The following is a 19,577-nucleotide window of genomic DNA, read 5'->3' on the forward strand; positions in this document are numbered from 1 at the left end:
AGCTAATTACATCAGTGTTTTGCAATTGCCATTGCACAACTCCCATGAACAAGGTGTGCCTTAAAATTAGATGTTGCAGCCCTTACACTTAACCTGATTAGGTCAATAATTTAAATATTAACACAGTTATGGAAACGAAGGCAGACGGATTCTTGTTAAACAAGAAGTCATTACATACTCTTACACTGTATTCTTTTAAAACCACAATGTTTTCAGATGCAGAATGAGCACCTGGATGTCTGCCACAACATACTGTCTTTTGCTCCTATACCCACGATGGCCGTCAATCTTACAACTTTGTCCTCCAGGACAAGGTAACTGAGTCACAGTGCAAACTTAATCACGTCACAACACAAAGCTGATGTGATGATCTCATTACTGTTCCAGGAAAAGGAATAAACTCAATTACTATTGACACCAGCAAATCCAGCTTTCAGCAAAGACCTATGAAGGCCCTGACCACATAACAGAGAGAACAAGTAGCATGAGTGGCACTCTATTAAGGAAACTACTATTGTAAGCGAGATAGTGACAATGAGATTTTAAAGAAAGTCTCAGTGCTTTGTCAGAGGATTTTTGAATTTTAAAGGAGATTTGAAGTTCAGCCAAATCTATGATCCTTTTTTTTGGTAAGGTTAAGGTACCTGGAAGTTACCTTTATGTGAGGATAAAAATAATTTTGTACATTAAAGAGAGATTTATTGTACTATTTCAAGCACTCAACCCAATCTGAATTGGCTAGGAGGTTAATTTTGAAGATTTTCACCCTTTTTTTAATACTGTATTTGGATTACCCTTTAGCATAGTATCAGACATGCAGAAACAAAATCTAAAATGACTAAATCTAACTTAAAAAGAATACCTATCTGATCAAAGCCCCTAGCTCACCTGTGTTGCTTTTTTTGGTTTGTGTATTTTTGTGAAATTAACTAGCAGGAAAAGTCTTATCTTCTAAGAGTTGCACTTAAAACTGATTGCTTATAAAGATTTGAAGAATGATTGGGATTATCATTCTAAAACAGCACCCAGGGGAACCGGGTGGATCAAGGGATTGCTAATGAGATACTGAGTCTTTCACATCTAAACTGCTGATTTAAATTCAATCAAACACAAAGATCCCCCAACAGGTGGACATTTGATGATTTGTAAAAAATGAGGTGATGTTCTCACACTATTCTTAGAAGATACACCTTTTAAGAGCACTAGAGCATTGAACTGCCAGGAAAATCGTCCCTCTTCGCAATGAAACCAAGGAATGAATTGACAATGAAACAATTTATATTAACTATTATCCCTCAATACAGCAATATAAAAAAAAGCCAAAGCCTTTCTGGATGAAGTTTACTTTCCCCAACCTGTTTAAAATAAGAGTTTCAGCCTCTAAGACTACTACAGTAAATTCAAATTAAACATTTCAGTAAGGTAAAAATTACTATTTAAGTTCCAGAGTAGCTATATTGGGCTTTAATGACTTATAATTTACAGAAAGGGCAGTGGTAGATGTTAATGAGTGACTCAGACTACTTTCTATTATGCTTTTCTGCAGGAGCAGTCATTATCACATGTCAGTTGCTCAGAACATTGCACTCTCTAGTTCTCCTTCTCATTTAATAAAAGCCAATTAATCATTTCCAATCATTTATGTGCTCAGTGAATTTAGAACCTAGTTTCACTCATAAATTACAGTAAATGTATCATTTTAATTAACTTACTAGTCATAGTTGTTCTACAGATGTTTTGTTTTGTTTGAACATACTTCAGCCTATGAACTATTTGCAACTCTTATTACTGTGATTCTCGATTCACTAATGGGATCTGTGACAGATCAACTGTTTTTCATAGTATTGTTTCCCTGTGCTGACTACTGGGTCAGATTGAGTCCACCTCCTAGGTGTAAAACTCTTTGCTCTCGGTACCTGATATAACTATCTCAAACGGCTACCCTGCAAACTAAGCCCACATGCAGATGGACTGACCTTTACCTGTGTATGAATCAGTGCGTTGGCCACACATTAATTGACATAGAAGGAATACAGCCTGTTCTCCTTAAAGAGCTCTTTCCTTCCTCCCAGAAAGTACTCCTTTCACCCCATAATCCAAGTCCCTTCTCCCTGTAAGAACCTCCCTCACTTACCACACCTCACAGGTTACCACACGGGGAACCTGTCAGAGCTATCAGAGCAAGACCCAGCCATGTGCTGGGTGGCACTGCATGGAATGGGGAAGGCTAGATAAGTTCTTTTTTGCGTCTTTCAAATGATCCCTCTACTGAGTTCATTTCTCTGCCAGGGAAAACAGCTTCTTCCTGTGCTAGGTCCTAGGACAAATCCAGAGAGATTGCCCCTTGGAACAGGAAGAAGCGATGTGGTCCCTTTAATTAATGGAAGCTGCTGATCATCCACAGGTGTTTCCGTCCATGGCACCATCAAAAAGCTAATGCAGGTTCTAAGATGACCCCTTTGCAGCAGATATGCACAGCTGGCCAAAGCCACCAAACATCAGACAGGTTCCTCAGCAGAGGTAAAGAGGGACACCACAATATATGGAAAAGGGCAAAGAAGATACCATTTCCTCTCCTGCTAATCCTCTCTTACTTTCTTCCCCTTGTGCACTGCCTTCTGTATCCTGGTCATTCCAAACCCAGTTTGTCAGCCATCCCTCCACAGATGCCCATGAGCAGGTGCTGGAAATTTGTCCTAAGGGACAAAGGCAGTAAACTTAATTCATGACAGGGGTCACGTTCCTTCACATCATTAGAGGAGGTCACTGACACATGCACAGCCCCATCTCCCAAGACAGCCTGTGTGTAGAGACAGTGATACAAGAAGGCAACAACCACCATCATCGGTACTCTCAGAGTCCTTGAGGAAGCCCTGGATGTGGTCCTCTGAAATATGGTTGGTGAGAAGGATGAGACCCCCTTAGCAGATGCCAGGAAAAAATCCATTCTGAAGATAAAAGTACTTGGCTACCACCTGTCCAGAAACTCAAGGTCTTGGGTCTGATTTCTGTAATCAAAGGAATGGATGATCCCCTGCCTTCCTATTGGGTTTTCATCTAGGTGCTGAGACAACACCAGCACTCGGTCTTATCTTCCCTGCCTAAACCTCCTCCTGCAGCTCCAGCTGTTCCCAGTCTCCATGCTGAACATTCATGATCAATCCTACAAGGCTTGGGAAGCACCAGAATGAACCAGACCCAGAGAGAAAAGGTGTACATACAGAGCCCTCTTTTCTTGCATTTCCTGTGGATCTGTAAGAGGGGTGCCATTCTCTGCCAGAAGGCTGCTAACATGCTTCCTGATATCCTTCTACTTTTTCAAGCAGTAGATGTATGTACATGATCCAATTCCCCTCCCAAAGAAGTTGGATGTGTGATCAGAGAAACATGCCTCAGGCCCAGTGGTCTCTCTGGACCAGACTTTACACTCTTTCTCCTGTCACTCAATACAGTGGGGTGGGTAAGGCAGGTACCTTTAGGCTCCAAAATACCTTGCACTGCATGACAGCTTGCCACAGACCTCCACCAACTCCTACTTTTCCTGTTGCTGCAGCACAAGGATTGGCACACTTCCTCTACATCCCAGCACCTGTACTATGAGAAAAAGATATTTCCTTCCTATCAGGCCCAAACTTCCAAAAGGCTTCTATAAAGCGTATGTCATCTGATAGGCCATTGCAACAATGACTGTTGGCTGACCTTAGCCAAAATTAAGAGCTCACGGCCATTACAGACACCGGGTAGCAGTCTACAAAGGGAGTTGACCAGCCACAGGAGAGCTCCTTACTAATTTCTGGCCTCATGGACATTTTTCTTGGATCACTGTTCTGCAAGCCTCAAGGCCTGTATAATAGTTAGAAGGCTTTTTCTCTATATACATTATTCAGTATTTATCATTACTGAATGTTATCTGCAATTCTGTCACCTATTCAATCAATATTTTGATTTCAATATTTTGCAACTCTTCACAATCAGCCTTAATTTTGAACAATTCTGTATCATAAAAAAATCTTTGTCATAGCACTCTTTTTCCAGGTAATTTATGAATGCATTGCAGAGCCAAGATCCTGGTGGGCTTATGACAGTAATCTACATTTATGGTGCAATATTAGCCATTTATCATTTTCTATCATTTAGGCTGCTATTAATCTGTGAAAAGAACTTGTCTCTCATGGCAGCTTAGGTGCTCCAGGAAGTTCTACTGAGAAGACTTAAGAAATGTCTTTTCAAACTCCCAGTCCACGATACAAACCAGGTTACAATTCTTCACATACTATTGACTCACGTGGAGAATCTGGATAAATATGACTTCCCTCCACAGACATTATATTGACTATTATGTAATTTGCTATATTTATCTTTCTGTTTACCCATCCTTTCCCTATTATCATTCCTAACAGTTCAGCCTTAGAGAAGTCAGAGTTAATTGTCAGAATGATCCCTGGAGCCCTTTTAAACATCTTAGTATAGATAATGGTTTATCTGATAAGTTGCATACCACAACTACAGGCTCAACAATTTCTTTGACAGTTACCATTGGGCCCAGCTGACCTGTTACTACTCACTTAATGAAATTGTTCCAAAATCTCTTTCTGTAACACCTTAAATGTTTTAGACAATTCTATATACCTAAAAACCAGATTGAGGTGATCAAACTGTGTGACTTACAGACACAAAAATCAGAAGTCTGAAAAATGATCTTTGTGGTACAAGATTTTCCCTCTTCTTGTCTTCAGAGAAATACTTCATACGCCAGTCTAGAAAATGAAGTCTTATGCAAAGATACAGTAGTTTCTCAAAACCTTTGTAAATAGTGATGAATGACTACCTTCATGGCAGATGATGTATGTTCATTTGATGAACTGACAAGCTATTAATGAGGACTATCCATAAGCAAGAAGAGTGGCATCTTTGTCTCTTATGAGACAAGTTTTTGAAAAGTACACACCTTGGATGACTGACCTTACTAAATAACACATACTAGTCAACTTGGCAGAACACCACAAACAATAATCTAAATTACCACTATAGATTTCCAACGAGCTTTTCTTAGCACCACAATATTTATGAACATAAACATTCTAAGACAGATAGACTATTACACACATTAAGAAGTCTTCTGATGGACCCCTCATGTGGAGGTAAGCTATCTCATCACTTTGAAATTATTTCCCATGATTTCCCTTGAAACATTTTCTGGATAAAGCTCCTGGAGATGAGACACTTGCTAATTGTGTTTGTCCTCTATCACATTTCTATCAAAAAATTTCACACCCCAGAGGGACTCTCCTCAAAACTGACACTCAGAGCGACATTTCTTGTATGGTGCAGTTTCTGAATTTGCTTATGAAAATGGAAACGAGTAAGTATTCGAAGACCATGATCCCATGTATTTGTAGCATATATATAACAAGCACACAAATATATCATGATAACATATCTAGTTTTGACTCTGAGAACAAATTATGGGTGTGTTTCTTCTCCTTTAATGTGAGCACCACCAGGAAGCACTTTTTAAAAGGATAACAAGGCAGTGAAAAGGACTCAGATTCACAAAACTGTGAGAGGATAATTTTGTGATGGGCACAGATTGTGGGAATTTTCTGAATAGATGCTCAGGTCCAAAAAAAGCAAAACCTTTCTTCATTTTCTAAATTAAATAAAAACTTCTAATAAAGACATAAGATAAATTGAATAATATTATTGTCATAGGACATGTCAGTGCAGCAAAGCTAAGACATGATAGCATTCCAATGATAAACAGAAATCACAGGTTTAGAGTTGAGATACTAATAAAACATAGGAAGTTAAAACTATAAAATGTTGCAAACACATCTGAGAACATAACCAAAACAGTCTTGAGAACAGTGTGTTTACCATATTAGTGGAGGAAAATTTACATAATTAAAAGGCATTGACAATTAATGTAATGCAGGCGAAGGAACAAGAACATCACTTATAATTAGGAGAACTATTTGTCAGTCTCATTTTAAATTGGACTCAGAAACTTCAGACACATCAGTGGCATTTATATGAGTAAAAGTTACGGGAACAACCATGTTTAAAACACATTAGGGCCACTAACTTGTAGTTTATCAGTAAACCAAAGACCGCTGAGTATGTTTCCAACCAACACTAGGGGGGCAAAAATGAGAGTAAGTTCTCTAGATAGTCTTAGAGGCTGTAGGACAGAAAGCACTAAATGAGGGGAAATGTCAAAGAGTGGTTAGAGTATGGAAATAGACAACTGACGGGTACATAACAAAAAGTGCAAATACCAGATTGCTAACAGAGAAGTCTCCTGGGTGAGACTGCCATAAGAACAAGCTGAAAGCTGGCAATGGGGAGGGCATGGATAGATAAGCAAATGGAGGTTATGGCCTTTTTCTTCCTAGATCACAGGAGAGGATTTAATTAGTGGTTGGGGTTATCCACAGAGAAGCTTCTCCCATGGAAAGCAAGGGGATTTGAAAATAGGACAATGGCATTTTACTAGGGCACAACAGCTGAGAAAGGATTCTCCAGAGAATAGGGAGCACTGGTTCACAGCATCTCCTCTCTCTCCTTATTTTGAATGAACTCAGATCTTGGAAACTGAGCTGCTGCCTATATTTGAGTTTGTTTACATGGCTGACTGACAGGAGATAATATTTCTTTACATCTCTCTTTACAGAAGCCTGCAGCAACAGATGGATTTTGTAGCATAATCTAAAGGTCAACAACTTCTGACCAGCAAACTAATGGAGAACAGACCAGACTGCAGCAAGTTCAGCACTGGGGAAACCTAATTAAAAATTATGTTCATATTTAACCAGTGTTTCAGAATTGCAAAAGGACAGAAGGAATACCTGAGGCACTTAAGATATGTTCAAACCAATAAATGTTTTTTCTAAAAAGGAAATTTATGCATAAATGTAAATCATATGCCAAATTCAGAAGTTTCAAAATGCAATATGTAACAAACAGACAATTTTCTCCATCAACTAAATGTAATTTAGAAGCCTTTAGGCACATCAAATTATTCTGAGCTCAGCATTCCAAAGCTTTGCATTTTGTAGTGATGCACCTGAAATAGCCAAGAAGTATTTTCACAAGTTATAGATTTGAAAAAAGTCCACAAAACCAACCAGACGAAAAACTGTCACAGAGATTCAGAAACTCTTATGATTAATCAAGACTCTCAAGCCACAAACTTGAAATATCCTACTTCTCTTCAAATGAGAAAGCTGGTTCAGCCCTGGCATCCCGGTCAGCTGCCCTCACTTTCACCGACATTTCTTCCACTGCCCAAGGTTGCATGCCTCAGCTACTGAATATCTGTCAGACAGAGAGACTAAACAAATATGACCTATGCTTCACAGTAGTGCATACAACTACAGCACACCATCCAGAATAACTGAAAGATCAGTTAGATACCATTTTTTATAGCCTTTCAGTAAGAAATCATTCCAGTCTGGCATTTTGCAACACGGGTAACTGGTCAGTACAAGGAGTCGTTCCCCTTCCACAGCAGAGATCGTCAAGCAATGAAACAAGTGCAGTCTCCAAAGCACTGCATGGCCTGTAAATTGATAGGCAGAGGTGAGAGATCCCTGAAAACCAGCATGTTTTATCAGTCAGCTTGAGGAGAGTCAGTGTCCTTGACAATAATAGTTTATCACTGAATGTGACACAAACACTGACTTTAGATATGAATTCTACACATACGTAGATGCAGCATAGATGCAGAAGCAGCAAAGCCCAAATCTCTGGTTACCACAACACTAGTAGTAATTTCAGCTATTATGTAATTGATAATGAATTCTGTGGTTAAAATTGCAGAACTACTATTTGATTATTATGCTCTTCTTTTGCACACACTTTTCTGAATATGCCTTACAGGAAGATGCATTCCCTATTTTAAGATATTCCTGAGAGTTTTTAAGATTGATGAAAACATTAAGCAAGTTTTCAGCTGCAGACTTTTAAAGAGAGCGCAGAAAATACACGTGTAGGAAAGGAAGTGCACATTTTAAAGAGCTGGCTAAAAGACAGCATTTTGATTTTGCCCCAGTTGTTGATTTGATTCCATGAGACCATGAAGAAGACCAACCAGTGGGAATTCAAACATTAGATCACAATAAATCAACAGACATGAAAACATTAGCTCAGGCATTAAATTTACATTTTCCAGACCATTGGCTCTTGTGACCCAGAATGTACTGGGAAATTTGAAGTTCTACTTCAGTTCTGTAGCTCTGTTTCATTTTAGCCCAAAGCAAGAATCACAAAATGCAGGCTGTCACTTCACTCTCTTGCTCTACACTGGAATATACTTATTTTTAGGCGTGGCATACTAACAACCTTATTACACACAGGAGTGGAGAAGATAAGGTCCAGGCTCCATCTCAGATTGGGATGATGCACACAGTGTTTAAATGGAAGCAGCAGCTGTTGAGGGACTGTACAATCAGCTGCTTAGCTGCAAGAGGCTTTAGCACACTCAGAGAGAACAGAATTTTGAGATATTTGTTTCTAATACAGAAGAAATCTTTACTGAGCACATAACAAGCTGTTATGTTTAAGGGTTTCAAGCTTTTAAAATCATTTCAAATAGGAAAAGATTTCAAGGGATGGCAAGACCCACATTGTCAAAACAGAAGTCAAGTTCTTGCCACCAGCAGTAAGTTCTCAGAAAAGCAGAGTTAAACAAAAGGCATTCGAATTTTTAAAATTATGACCAGATAATAATAACATAATACCTCTTAGCAATCTTCCAGAAAACTGAAAGTTTCATCAAGAATAGTGTAGGAAAATTTCAACCTGAGGCCAACATCTATTATGAAAAATCACAGATGAAACATCCCAAAGTTACAGGTAACAAGGAAAATGTCAGAAAACCCCAATAATAAGCAACCATACATGCCATATTAATCCCTGTCTATACCACAAGGGAAAATAATAGATACACATTCTGCTGTCTTTTGAATAACATGCTTTTAGCATGTTCTGTCTCACTAGCATCACCACAGTGTTTGTCCTAAGCACTGTACTGCCATAAACGACTTCCCAGGATAGCTTTGTCTGTCTTCCCTGTCTCCCCATTATTATAGAAATTATAGTAGAATAACACTGATGACAGATGTTTAAATATGTCTGTTGCTACCACAGTTTTAACAGGAGTGCACAAAGGCTGTGAAGCATCTCCTGCCCACTACAATTCAGTCTACTCAGCTCCATTGAGCAGACCCAATGGGACACACTTAGAAATGTTCCTCTTTATCTATCCCAGTTGAATAGTGGTTCTCCTGGACTTCTAACTCTACTTCCCTTGTAGGAAATTCAGATAAATAAAAATCAACATAAGGAGTAAGCTTGTAATGGGAATATTACCCAGGTACAATATTTCATACTCTCAAGCAATATCGAGTTCATTATGGAATATTTGTAGCAATATAAAGAGAAGACAATAAAAATACAGATTCAAGGTTTTCCCATAATAAATTACAAACTATATGTGATAAAACAGCTCTAATGAAAAAATATTCTACAAATACAATTTCAAATCCACTCCCAACTCCTCATTTCAACTGGTCCTTCCACGATGAGGCTATGCTGATTTGATTTGCTCTTACTGAGGGTACTAAGAGTTAAGAGTTTCTCAGCTGTAGCTTCATCTTAGCTGGGACTAAGGGGCAGAGGAGCCTGTTACTGATGCACACCTCGAGTGGCTATCTGTCACCAATCTTTTCAAGCAAAACTCAGCATACAAGGTTCTGTCTTCACAAGTCTCTCGAATGAAATTATTTTATTTTGAATCAAGTTACTCATGCTGTTGTTAATAGTGGCCTTGTCAAAGTAATTTTCAACAAAAAATAGTTACTACGGCTTCTGGGATATTAGATAAGTTTTAAGGTCATAGAATAAGCTGGAATTAATACAGAAACTTTGTAACTTTCTGCATGACGTATCCTTATTTTTAGAAATAAAATTAAATCTACAGGGACCTCATCAAGTCAATAGAATTTTTTTCTCTGAAATCATACCCATTAATACTTCTATCAGATACAGGAGAACCAATTAAGATGAGTCATAACTTTGATCAAGGATTTACAACTATATTGGAAAGGAAAAACATACCCATGTCAGTGGCTTGTACTATAGTATGTAAACTACACTAACAATAGCAAGCAGACTTCTTTAGTCATTCATTCATTCTCCTAAACAACAACTTTCCAGTTTATCAAGATAAATGCAGGAGCTGAGCTATAGTTCTTAAGGGAAAATTTAATAACCACTTTTAAACAAATTTTAATTTTGAAGCACAATGCCATACAACATTGATACCAGCATTCTGCACCATGTCAAAATGAGTTCCAATTAACACAGGCTGTGATTTATTTTCCAATTCTAAAGCTGCAGAGGTAGACGCTAACTATCTGCGTGCAATAATTTTACCATGACTGAAGATAAATAATTAAGATAACTTTCCACCTCCTGTCACTGGAATACACAGTTTTTGTCACTTTCCCACAATGGATTGCTTCTAACACTGCTATTAAATTGCTTAGGGTAAATTCTTTACATATTCATTGGAAGTTAAGTTTTTGTTTTCTGCCCTGTCAAGGACTCTTAACTAAGGATGACAGATCATAAAAGAGAACATTCTGAAAGATAAAATTTTCTTTACCCATGGTTTCCAGGAAGACTTTTAAGGCAACAAACATGTTCACATAGTAAAACCTTGTGGTATAAGTAGTAAAGGTGGTATTTTCTAAAGCCTCTTATTCACAGTAAGAAAACAGCTTACCTATTCTCATACTTATGGTAACTGAAAAAGAAAAATAAAGAAGTTTTATTTTGCAACTTAAGCAGAAACTGGACAGATGTGATGCTTAGGGTCATGGTTTAGTGATGGACTCAGTAGTCTTAGGTTAACAATCGGATTTGATTATCTTAATGGTCTTTTCCAACCTTATTGATTCACAGACATAACAGTCACTAATATTATTTATTTGTACTCTTAGCAGTGGTCAAAGGTCTGGTTTACAAGAACTGGGCCACGGCATGCAAGGCAAAATATAGATATGGCAAGTTCTATAGAACTTAGATCAGGCACAAGGTGTGGAGGGAAAAAACCAAACCAAATCAACTAGTTATGGAGAGGAGAAGCAAAATGCTGGGTTAACTGTAACGAAATAGCATTGTAATTAGGCTAAGAACATATTCAAATTGTCAATTGCACAAATAAACTAAGGGCAATTAAACATTGTGCTTTGCATGATGGTGAAACTTCTTTTGTTTTTGTGCACAGGCATATCGCTACCACATAAGATAAAACAATACATGATTGTACCTTGGTACTTTTACTGGAAAAGTGTTCCTGAATGCCCTTTACACCAGCAGAATGATTCTTAGTTTTCTCTAGTCAAAGGAGGGACAAAGTCTATATGATAGTATGTTTTAAAGTTTCTCATTTCATTAGTAACTTGTTTTAATGAATAAGGAAGTAAAGTTTTGGAAGAACAGGTGATTTGGGTGGAATGGAAGGTTATTGTGTAGGTTATTTAATCTCTAAGACAATATTAATAGCGGAGTGAATATGAACAGGCATCCTTGATACATTGCCACCTGTTATTCACTCAGTTCTCAATCATTTTTAGCATCAGGTCAAAAGTGAACATCTAATAAATGTTCTCCAAGCCAAACCTGTCCCCCCCCCCCCCAGTTTCAGAGTTGAAGGAAAGCAGGTGTTTGCATGATAAGACCATCAACATTAGCTTTAAATATTAAAATCCTTAAATTGCGAAAGGACTGAAAATCCAACAAAATAGTATTTTTTAAAATAGCCAATAACAGGTTCCTTCTCTGAGCAAGAATGAAGCACTGCAGAGCTGGAAATTGGATGCCTGGTATAGGTGTACTGAAAAATACAGTGGAGAAATATCTGAGATAGAAGTGCAGACTCCCAAGAAGAAAAGAGCACTAACCACAGCAGAATCATATCACTCTCTGGGCAGCTGTATCACTCTCCTTCAATGACCTGAAAATGACCCGCCATTAAGACCTGATCTAGCTCCTACCAAAATTACCTGCCCATAAAAAAGACAAAAGTAACTACTAATTCAATTTAAAATTAACCGCTCATTCTGAAATTTCAGGGGTCCAAATATGAACGCAAAAATATTTCTTTCCTAAGATACATGGAAAAACTCAGAAAATGGATTTCAGATAAAATATACAGAAAACGAGGGGCATTCTCATGAACCTTTCCCCTCTATGTATGAGTAGTAATTTCAGAGTTGGGACTCAGATCACAACAACTTCAGCAAGAGCAACCGCAATGCCCTAGGGACTAATGGTTCAGTAAACATAGATCGACTGTTTCCACAGCCAAATCACCACAACTCCCAGCTGCTACACAAAATCACTACAACCCTCTTTAGCTAAACAAAAAGAGGAGTTTCAATGGTAGAAGTAGCCCTGCAGTTTTGGTTACTTCTTTGAGATGTGTTTGCTCACTTCCAGTTACACAGTGGGTTGATTCTTCATAATTTAGATTTTAATTTACTTTAAAACTTTTCCCCCAAAATATTTAATAAGTACAATAACACAAAAAAAATGTGTATTAGTCAGCTAATACACCCACACCCTGGGTGTGTTATAGCCCTCAGCAACACTGCTGCCCCAGTACATCCAAGATGTATGCATGGTGGCTGACAAAAACACACCTTGTTGTGTGTTATTGCTTACATAAGACAGGACTTAGCATATGTAACTGTATATTAATGACACACCTCGATACATTGTTAAACTGGAAACTATGGTTGTACTCCAGCAGAAGCTTAGGTGTGTGCTGAATTACACAGAGCAAAATTAATTAAGAAATCCTGTGTTCTTGCTGGCAGTAGCTGTAGTGATATGCTGGGAACCAGAGACTGCACTCCTCACTGACCTACATGGAACAAGAACCAGGCCAGCCTCCCAAGCACTGAATGCCTCTTGGACAGAACCTCTACCCCAAAATGTGTTAGGATGATAGGATTCATTTAGAATAAAAAAAATCCACCACCACCACCCCACACACACTGTGTGTTCTCCATCGCTGTAAAACAGCCTGAGCCAGAACTGCAGCCAAGGAGCCTTTCCCTCCTCCGCCCCCAAGCCAACCTCCCCAGTGCCAGCGCTGGCATTTGTGCAATCAGATGGCAAGAAATCAGGGATGAGATCTGGCCAACCCCTCCCATGCTTTTTCTCCCTAGGTTAGTTTTACAGTTTACCACTCACACTCACACTGGCACCAGAGAGGCGGCAGAAACACATGGCTGGGACCTCCCTTTTTGACGCCAGCCCACACACAGGCTGGCCTAAAGCAATCGTCAAACTGTATGATTAACAATGTTGGCAAGAACCTTCCCACAGATACAGTTATCCCTACAAAAAATTCCTTTGCCCCTGTGACTATTCCCACTCGAATACGGAGTTAAGGCGGCGCTCCGCTGGGGAGTTGAGGGGGAGGTTCCCCCAGTGAGCTCTGCTGGCAAACCTCCTTTCGGTCTGTGGTGCAGCAATGCTGCCTCCAACAAAGCCACGCCAAGTGATACCAGCAGTGATTCAGCCACTGACTTTTATTCATTGTCCTATTTTCAACATCTTTTACAGACACTAACCAAGCTCTCTCTTTCTTCATGTTTTTTCCCCCTTTCACACTTCAAGCTTATTCGCCAGGAAAGTTTGGTCACCAGCTGCCACAGCTCCATCAACTCTCCTACCAGGCCCATTTGAAAGAAGTAGTAAGGTGTTAATTAGGGTGTTAATGGCTACAGAAACACCTTTTTTAGTTTTTTTTTTCCTTTTTTTTTTTTTTATTTCAAGGAAGAAACTGCTGGAATCTCAGCATTCCTTGCAGAAGTGTTAGACTGCATAAAAAATTTGAGAAACAAAAATGCCTTTATTCAGCACATGGTGTAAATAGTCTCTGGCTCCCAAATGCTCCAAACCCCAATTCTGTTTATTGTCTTTCACCTTTGATTTGGAAGCATCTAACTGTGGGGGAAGAAAAAAAAAAGGTATATATTTTTTTAGTATCTTTGAGTGACAGAATATTTTTTTAATCTTTAAAATGAATTCCATTCCAGAGTGCATCTTCACAACGAGAAAATGGTTGTGCTAATGTGTGAAGTAACATGTGGTTTCACAAGCCAGCAGAGCCAACCTCACATTACTCTGCTGCTAAAAGAGGCTTCCCTCCTTCTCTTCTTCCCTACTGAGTCTACCCAGTGCCAGTCCACAGCCATGCTGGCTCTGGCACTTGTCTGATACCTCTGAGTTCAGTTAACACTAAACTGACATAAAGCTGTTCACATTTTTGCTGGGTTCATTTTCTGCCAGTTGAGTGAGCTGAACCAGCTGAAAGAGGGGGCAGCACTAAGCACAGGGAAAGCAGTGGGAAAAATGTACCTGGGGGATTCTTCCTTTTGACAGCAGCAAGTTGCTAGATGGCTCGGGCATCTTATGAAACCTCAGCCTAAGGGCACAGCTTTACTAAATTGCTCGATACAAATTATGACTTCGCCATTACAAAAAGAAATGGGTTCTAGTAGTCATCCAAACTAAATCCATTAAACTAATTCAGCTTGCTAAAGTGGCAGAAAACTACCTGGGGTGGCAGCTGCTCTTAGCCAGGTAAGCAAGTGGAACTGGCACAACTTCAGGTCCATGAGCACAGAAGCTGATGCGAGGCAAAGACAGAACTGTGTGGTAGGGGTGGAAAGGAGGAGAAGAGCCAGGGAGAAGAGTGAGCCCAGTACCTTTCAGCTGCCATGATAGCTGAAATCTTGTGAAATCACACCCTGGTTTATGAAAACTCCTAACATAAAAAACCCCTTTATTTCTCCACTCCTGTTAACAGACAACTGTGAAGCTACTGTTCCCTCAAAGTCTTTATATAAATTAATTGACTTGTGTAGAAGCTAAAAACTGTGTTTCTTTTTTAATCAAAATTTTAATTTCATGTAATATTCAATCTAACAGTCACTGCAAAAATAGATGCAGTGATCTGAGATACTGCTGTACACCAGACTGTGTGTTACCGTTCTCCCAGCTTGATGATTTAATCGTGACTGTTCTTCATTCACTGCAGTACAAAATTGGCACAGCAAATTCAAATTACCCTCAGCAGCAATTTATATTAAGCAGAGGAGGAAATTCGGCTGTAATCCAAAAATAATTTTTTGAGATGTCAGTTGGATGGGAAACCTTTGCTTCCAACCCTGCAGTTGGAACTGGGTGGATAGGTACCCTCAAAGTCATGGCAGCACACCAACACTCTGCCAGGTATACAGTACAGTTTGTCTTTTTAAACCAGCATCTTTCTAAATGCTAGTTTGTTTTTAACTTTCACTAGCTGCTGTTTTTAAAATATTTGTCTCTCTTCGGTGGGAGTTCTGGGATTTGTTTGTTTGCTTGTTTTTCAGTGGAGCAGGTTATTTGGATCCTTATGCTTTATATTACAGCAAGACCGAGATGAGTGCATTTGTCAGGTGGCTTATGTCACTCAGAGATTTGAGGCAGCTGCTACCTTTGCCAAAAACACCCCAGTTTTCCTCTCATCATATGCTACATCAGTACTGGGGAGGTTTGCACCACAACTGTGCCAACCCAGTTACAGTGGCACACTTTTAAGTGTGGCATGGCAAGACCTCAGAGTAGTGATCTTTATAGCCTATTCTGACTTGAGTTATGCTTGTGGGACAGAGGGATATTTTTCCATTACTTCTCTTCAAACCAACTCATATCTTTGGCTTTTAGTTACTTATATCTATTTTCTGATCTGTTCTGATAAACGCCTACTAGAAAAGACATCATACAGAAACTTCAGATCCAATTTGTAGAAATATCTGCAGTGATAAATAAACAATGGAGTTAATGAAATCTGATCCATTACAAATACAAACTTGTGACCTGTTTCTGGTTCTGGCAGATGACTTATCCTAAGAAAAGCTGTTGAAATTCTGAGCATTCACATCTGGACTCCACTCCAAACTTAACTTAAACTTCAGCTTTAATAAATCTGGATCATTACCTCATCCTTACTTTTAACTACTAACAGCAAGTAACTTTCTGGATTGCTACACCTGACAATTGTTAAATATTTCAGCTGTTTTCTAAGTGAAATGAAACCTACATGTGTTTCTTTAGTCTCCAACTCCTTTCAGAGAAATTAATGTATTTCCCTGCACTGGTCCTACTTTATCTAAATAACCTGATAGCTCACCCTTTTTCATCTTCTCAGGATACAAAATAAATCAGTACAGTCTCTTAATCTACTCTTTCCTAAGGAATACAATTCTCACAGATCTAATAATTTTGAGTAATTAAAATCCTTGAGTCTTTGAATCATTCTGATTTTGTAATACTTCTCTGTACCTCCCCTAATTCACATTCTGACACCTGTATTGGTGCAGAAAAGCCTGCGGTACTGTATTTTGACTATATTATTCACAGAAATGCAAGTATTTCACTTCTGAAGTTACAGTATTGTTATCTTTCTTAAAAAATATCATTCACTGAAGCACCAAGTTAAGAAAACTGAAGGGAAAGGAATGAAAATAAATTATATCTCCAAAGAAGGTAATTACATAGCTAAGCATTATCTTTGGAGACAAAGAAAGTCTAAAGTACCAGTAGGGCTTGTCAGAGCTACTTCAATGTGCCTGACTTTTTACAAACACCAACCTACAATTTCCTGACATCTTAAATTATATGTTTCTGAGAAGAGTACAGTTTGGCTACAGTGTGTCATACATACAAAGTCCTGCTGACTGAACAGAAGGACATGCTTGAAGCTGTTACGACAGGCTGGAAAAAATCCTTATGAAGTCCTCTAAAAAAAATCCCAAAGTTAACATACTGGTCCAGGAAAAATATTTGGCACAATCTCAGTTTAGACTCAAACTTAGTTTTCAGTCTTCATTATTACCTCCACCAGAAAGGCCTAAAAAATTGATTAAAAAAAAAAAAGCAAGAACAGGGGAAAATTGTCTGGATTCCAGAGGCCTGCAAAAGATCTGACTGCAATCCAAGAGGATGGAAAATAACCAAACCAAATATTTTGACCAGAATTAAGTATTAATGCTTCAGCAGCTTCCAGAAAGAACTTTGATTAAATGGAGTTCAAAACCAAATATTAGAGAAGGAAAATAGTTTTCAAGTTATTATGCAAACCAGACATTTTCTATGCAAATTCAGGCACTGAACTTCTATAATCTGAATTTTAAAACATAGGTTGATGACTTGATTGTAAATAGTGTTTGTTTTCTCTTTCTGAATGTCATGTTAAATTACTATGTGCATATGCAGGGTGTGTGGGTGGAAGGGACTGACACAAGGAGGAATTAATTCTTGTAAAAAAAAAAGTTCTTGTTTTTCTAAGGGTATGGTTAAGAAGAAGAATATATCACTTTCAATAAAAATGGTACTAACCACTGTTTGTAAACACATCACTGTGCAAATGAAGAAACATTGCTCATTAAGTACTGACAATATTTGATTCAGCCCATGCATTTACCAGTCATCTGGTATCGCTGGCCTAAGTCCCAACCTTCTCACCTCTCTAAGTGGTTATATTATTCCCATGGGGATAGCAGGGTGCCTCACAAGTCAATATGGACAATCTTCATAATGGTCTTCTGAACACATCTCCGCTATTAATTCCTACATGTAATCCATTATTAAAGTGCAATTTAGATATATTGATCAAAATGCTTGGCTTCTGTAATTCCCGTTTTGCTTTATCAACCACAGGAGTGCAACAGCTGTTAAAAGCCTTTTATACTTAAAACACTATTGTAGACCTATTTTCAGTTTACAAATCCATGATACAGAAGTAGATGGAAAGTCTCAATGCACTTCTAAACACAACAAACTCCACTGGCACCTCTCTTTATATTTGCAGCCAGAGCTTTCTCTCACAATTATAAAGTAGCAGTTGGTCTGCATATCTGAAAATAAGGAACTCCAAGCTGTGGGCCTCATTAGGCAAGGTAGTAAAGAAGCCCAAAGTCTACCAACTTCAGTAGGATGTAGAAGTTCCCCACTGCTGGCATTTTTTGACTAATATAGCAGAACTTTTTAGCTTGTACAAACTGAGGCAGCTCTGCTGTGTTACTAACTGTTTGCTAATTTATACAAGTTCAGCCTTATTTAGTCTACTGATCATGGGAAGTACTTAAATTCATAAAAAAGCCTATTTCATGCTGCTTTTGTGTCTTGGAAGATCATTATGTGGTTAATTGTGCAAAAACCCAACAGAGCTGTGCTACCAAGAAAACCCCAAAAAGATGAACAAGTTTCTCATATTTATGCAACAACTTCTCAAAATGCAAATTATTCTCTAGTTTGCATCTCAATTGTCAGACTAAGGTGAAGGTATCTCAGCATGAAATCTGTTTGTAAGAGACAACAATATTATTGTTTTATAGTGCACATAATTTGATGAATGCCTTTTCTGGAATAGTTTTAAACTCTTCATCTCATCAGAATATGCACTAAAATCTCTCCCCTGTAACAGTCATAGCATTTTGCAAAAAGATGCCAAAATTGTATAAACATAAGAGAGTACGGAGGACTGTGTTAATATTTGCTGACCTTTTCAGGTTTATTGAAATCACATTATTTCAATTTCCTTGAGATAATGGTAGGTGGATCAATGTGTTATTTGATCAGTGGTTATTTGTAATTTCCTGTTGAAAATACACAAAAATTTAGTTCTGCTAAGTTTCATCTTTCATGACAAGTACTTCAATAATTGAATCAAGAACACTTGCTATCCAACAGCATCTATAAAGACTAGTACTCTGCACACAGAAGCTTAACACCAGTTTTGTATGTTCCCCCCCCCTTAATCTAAATTGCTCTAAATTTCTTTTTAATGTAGCATTATTTTATGTGGTCACATTGTAGGATTATGAATCAGGAATTTTATTTCCAATTCTATCACTAGCCACCTTGGCTAAAACAACAAAAAATGACAGGCATTACCAAATATTCTGACATTACCAAAATAATTGACAGAAGCCTCAGTATGTAATCTTAGTTTAAATAATTTTGTTCCTTAAAAATGGTACTTTCTTTTTAAAAACAACAGGCTCTAATTGTAAGACTAAAGAAAAAAATTCCTGGAAGTGAGATAAACAGAAACTAAATTAGGTTCACTTTTCTGAGCAGAAAATGGAGCAGGTAAAGTTTTCAAGACCAAAAATAATCTTTCAGATTAGCATGTTTTCAATAAATAAGACTGACTGCTTCTAACAAAGAAGAATAAAACTTAGATGGGTCAGAAGTCAATGACAGTTTGGGACTTATCCAATCTGATGTCTTACAAATAAAAATGTGAAACCTTGAATCAGACCCTACTTGTCACCCAAAAGCAATGCAGGGTGAATCAGCAGGCAGTCATTGTTTTCTGTCCTCTCCATGCACTAATCAAGCTGCCTCATTCTGCACCAGTAACAGCCCTTCACTATGGCATTAGAATTGGAATATTTTTCTTGGTCTGATTCGGAATTGTATTAATAGTCTCTGTCTCTTTCAAAACT

The 19,577-nt window shown here is 38.2% G+C and overlaps 1 protein-coding gene and 1 long non-coding RNA gene across 13 annotated transcripts in view; one reads left to right on the forward strand and one right to left on the reverse strand.

Moving 5' to 3' along the window:
• Positions 1 to 19,577, reverse strand: part of ULK4 (unc-51 like kinase 4) — a 227,206-nt gene that overhangs the window by 16,335 nt on the left and 191,294 nt on the right. The window lies entirely within an intron of this gene.
• LOC135421931 (uncharacterized) lies at positions 393 to 6,811 on the forward strand. Its single transcript, XR_010434251.1, has 2 exons — positions 393 to 516; positions 6,674 to 6,811. It is a non-coding gene; the product is annotated as an uncharacterized LOC135421931 (long non-coding RNA).

The sequence above is a fragment of the Pseudopipra pipra genome, chromosome 1 (genome assembly GCF_036250125.1).
Source record: "Pseudopipra pipra isolate bDixPip1 chromosome 1, bDixPip1.hap1, whole genome shotgun sequence".
NCBI lineage: Eukaryota > Metazoa > Chordata > Aves > Passeriformes > Pipridae > Pseudopipra > Pseudopipra pipra.